The sequence below is a fragment of the Rhagoletis pomonella genome, unplaced genomic scaffold (assembly GCF_013731165.1).
Source record: "Rhagoletis pomonella isolate Grant_MI unplaced genomic scaffold, Rhpom_1.0 Rhpom_scaffold_00002, whole genome shotgun sequence".
NCBI classification, from domain to species: domain Eukaryota; kingdom Metazoa; phylum Arthropoda; class Insecta; order Diptera; family Tephritidae; genus Rhagoletis; species Rhagoletis pomonella.
The window spans coordinates 35685920-35690648 of record NW_023458556.1 but is presented as its reverse complement, the minus strand read 5'-3'; the positions used below and the strand labels follow the sequence as shown (position 1 = coordinate 35690648).

General features: G+C 35.0%; 1 protein-coding gene across 3 annotated transcripts in view; it reads left to right on the top strand.

Moving 5' to 3' along the window:
• LOC118733535 (ubiquitin-conjugating enzyme E2 H) overlaps window positions 1-4729 on the top strand; it is a 39959-nt gene that overhangs the window by 28543 nt on the left and 6687 nt on the right. The gene's annotated exons all lie outside the window — the stretch shown is intronic.

Sequence of the window (4729 nt, the reverse complement as noted above, 5' to 3'; positions counted from 1 at the left end):
ATTGTCTCCCCTCGCATAACGTCTAGTAAACATATTACGTACATCCAACATCATTTACGTACATATGTATGTGCCAGCAGATTTTGCTAATAGGAAAATTTGCAGTAATTTAATTTCGGGTTAGACCTTGAATTGAATTAGATTTATGTCTAGTATGTGTTGATTATTAAACCTGTACGCTGCTGAGGAGAATAATAAATGCTTATCGGCAGCTGAAATGCAAAAAGACTTAACAAACATCATCGTTGAAATGCAAAAAGTCATAACTAATAAAAAATTCAAAATTCACTTTTTGATTTATATTGTGGATTTCATAAAATTACAACTCCCCACACCATTTTATAAAAAAAAAAATTAAAATATTAATCACGGCTTTTTCCATTTCATTTACGATGTTGTTACGTCTTTTTGCATTTCAAGTGACGTTATGTACCTATGTAGATTTTTAACATATCGATAAGTCCAACTGAAAATTACTGTGTATGGATAACAGATTTTTTTTTTACTAAACCCAGTGAAGTCCATTTTGTAACACCCTCAAAAGAAAAGGTGGAATCACTAAGCCCGTACGAATGCTCCCAAACAAACCTTGTAGCTATTACAAACATTAATTCTTTCCTCCGCTGCCCATTAGTTAAAAAGGTCACTCAATACCGAAATTAGACTTTAAAATAACATTTTGCTAATTCTTTAAAGAGACTTCTGTACAGCGGTAATTGCAACGAACGATGAGAGTTCCAGTTTGTTATTTCGGCCAAAACCCGGTTCAATGATGGGAGTACCAAGTCGCAGACGAATTTGGCAACAGCTTTTACCAGTGGCGGATACAGCGGGCAAGGGGGCGATCGCCCCTTCTCTCCCCTCAAGGCTGCGAAAAGTAAAATTTAGGTTAAATGAATTACATCTAACGGCAAATTTTAAAACAAGGTTTGTTAAAAAGTTTTTTTGTTCATTTTAATCTTCAATCACACACAAGATTATTTTTAAATTATAAGATTATTTATAAATTATAAGATTATTTATAAATTATAATGTATAAGAAATTATGTAAATCTTTTCGCCAACGCACAGAGGAGTATTTGCATAGTAAAACCGGTCAAAATTATTTGAAATGAACAAACATGGAACTTAATCAATAATTACGCATTTATATGACTAATTACCAGGGAACGGATTTTTAGGACCAAAAACCTATTAAAAAGGGGAAATAAAATAGCGAAAGGCAGAAAAAGACACTATAAATCGCAAAAGGGGCAAAAGAAAGCACTAAAAAAATACTAAAACCGGAAAATAATCAAGGAATGCATTTACTTTAGAAATGTTCATATTACAAGTAAAAAGGGAAAAACTATGAACTAGTTTCATTATATGAAAAATTTGTACTTTGAATCTTTGACTATTTTCTTCTTTTGAGTTTTTAACACGCAAAACTAAGGTGGTATCGATTCAACAAATACAACAATTACTTATATTTTGTTTTTGCTTTTAGCGCGCCATTGTCAAATTTCAGCTATTCTTCCCCGAAGGAAAAAGGGCGACAGAAAATACAAACATTCTCACGTTTCCACTCACTCACTAGCGAAATACAAAATTTTGACAATCAAACGCTACTCACAGCTGATGAAACAACACCACCTTATATAAATTCGCCTTGCGCAAAACTTTAATTTCTATAGTTGCAGCAACGTTGAACCACAAGATGCACTTTGAAGTTTTCTGGCTGTATTTTCATTCGATTTTCGCGAAGAAAAGCCTTAAATGTACAAAACGTGCGCTCGACATGAGTTGATACAAGTGGCGCCCCATTTAAATGTGGAACGTTTGAAACTTTCATATTATCAGGAATAGGGGCTCGCTCGCTATAAGCACTTTTTCAAAAGCAGAAAAGGCAAAAAAAGGCAACATCAAATGAGAATATATGGAATCATGGAAAGCTAAAGCGTGGACATTCTTAATCTAATATACTCTATCTCTTTAGCAGAGAAAAAGGCAATTTCCATAAAATCCGTTCCCAGCTAATTACATTTATCTTGGGTTCATTTTCGTGACATATTTATCCATCGAACGCCATAGGTCCACAAAAAACCTACTTCAGAAAAATTCAAAAACAGCATTCATATTTCTAGGGCATATTTAGATCTGCGAGTCCGCATGTGCCCTATGTATTTTCAGATTGGCTCTCATTTACGATTAATTGCGAATTTTGTAGAATTTTCCGTTTCTAAAACTTGTATGCTTTCTTAATTTAAATTAAATAAATAACTTAAAAATATAAAAAAGTGTCATAGTCCTTCTAAACATCTTCCGCTTTCGGTACAGAAATGTCAAATTTCAGCTAATCTTCGTTCAAGGAGGAAGAGGGAAAGAAAATGCCAACACTCTTACTTTCGTACTCACTCATAAGGATTTTTGACATATGTGTACCGAGGCGAATTAAAGCAGCTGATCTAGCAACACCACCTTATATGAATTCGCTGTGGCTTGAATCAAGACGAATCTATATATATGTATAGATATAGATATATATACAGGGTGTTCCAGAAGTAACCTGCCAAACTTGAGGAGAAGTGTGAGCTCCCTGATCATGGTACAATAAAAACAGGTAGAAGCCAAATTGACATCAAACCTACAAAAGTCAAAGTTTTCGGGAGAGTAAAAATAAAAATGAGCGTGTGTAAGGAAAAATAAAAAAATACATTTCACTGGTTGACGTTTTTAAGTATATTTGAAGTTTATTCTTATTTATTTATTTTCTTTAGTTAAAATTTGAAAAAAACGTGTATGTTGTTTTCTGTTTTGTTTTATGAGTTGCAGTGTTGTTGGAGGGACTTTTCGGCATAAGGGTCATAGGAACAGCACTTGGCTTCAAACGTGCCTTTCCTGTACCTCCCGGTGTATTTGTGGAATCTACTTCTTTAAAATGTTTAACGCACAGCAAGGCATTTCACTGCAGCTCTGCCCACAGCTGCTTTCGCAACGTTCCTTACGCGAAGGACATTGAGGCACGTTAAAAAATTAGTGGTATCTGCCTTATATTTAACACCACATAAAACACAACGCTTCAGGTGTTGCATTTTTAACACATACACTAAGTATAAACCGCACAACACTACAAAAATTCAAATGCAAATTAAAATTTGTTATTAACGAACATTAAAAAAAAACAACGATATGACATTCAAGGCGTAACGAAATATAGGAAATAAAATAAAATCAAGTTGAAGTTTAAAGGTTTGGTTCTCATGAGAGCAACGTCATTTTGGCTTCTACCTGTATTTATGTGCCTTGCTCCCTGATAAGCAAAAATTTTTCAGGTAAAAGTGTCACCGTTTATGAAATATTTAAATTTTTTTGAATTAAAAAAAAATCGTGCGTTTTCATGTATTTTCTTTAACTGCATCTACAAACAAGGCTATACTTAGTAAATTTTTTATGTAAAATACTTTCAGATAGTTGCTTCTCCATACTCAAATGCAATGTAGTAAAAATATATTAAGGAACCCTTGGCTCGAATACTGACAGCCGTGAACGAACAACTCGTCACGTAAAAATGCATATTTCGGATTATAACAGACGTGCTGCTTGTCTCGTAATTCGTACCTGTTCATTCGAACGACGAAGCCATGCATCAAAAAAAGCCAAAGAAATAAATGCTGTTTCAAAACTGGGAGCGTTGAAGATTACTATAGAATTGCATTCTATATTCCATTCATCGAAACGAACATAACTCATCTTCAGAGTCGTTTTATTTAAAAAAATCTGTTTTTGAAAACTTCGGTGTTTTATTCCCCAAACATGAGTACAACCTCGATAAATGCAAGAAACTTTGTGAATTTAACGAAAGTGTTCTGAATTATTTCGATGTGGAGAAAAAGAGAGGAAGGTCAGAATTTCAAAAACGTGTTATTTGTAGATAAATTTCCTAAATATATTCGAAAGGATACACTTTAACTGTATACAACATTTTCTACTCCTGGCCACTTCTACTAAGCTCTCATCCTCTGATGAATAGTCGAACCATAAATCCGTTGTACTCATTTTTACCAAGTTTTTATAAACTCGCTTTCTTTTTTGCTTCATTTTAATTTGAACAAATTTACATACATATAAGCACACTATTTAGTTTAAAGCAATGATGGGCAAAACGCTACTCGCGAGTAGCGTCTGCGTCGCAGCGCTTATACGTATACAGAAACGACGCAGCGAATTTCACTTCAGTCTGGGCTCGAACCGTCACATACGATATCGTACTACTCGACACGTAAAAACACATTTTTCGGATTATTACATATGTGAACGTGACCTTGATATCGTAATTCGTTATGATATCATCCGTCAACGAGTAACGAACCCCAGTTTAGCGAAAAATAATCTCCCGAATTCCGCGCAAGGCAGTCTCGTCCAACAGACTCTGGGAGGAGCTTTCGAGGCGATTAAATGCGGAAGGGCCACCAGTTAAGGATGCTAAGATGTGGAGGAAAGTAAGTACAGATATGATTATAATATTTTTTCGAAAACAAATCATTAATGTTGGCCACGTTCCAGGCTTTCGCAGATCAAAAGTATCAGGCAAAAAAGAAACTTTCTTTCAACAAGTCGTCCAAGCAGCGGACTGGTGGGGGACCCTACCAAGAAAAGGTCATCACTGCCGCTGAAGAAATGATTATTGAGGCAGCTGGCCTTGAAGTGTGTGTAGAAGGCAACAAAAGCGTACCAGCGTTCGGCAGTA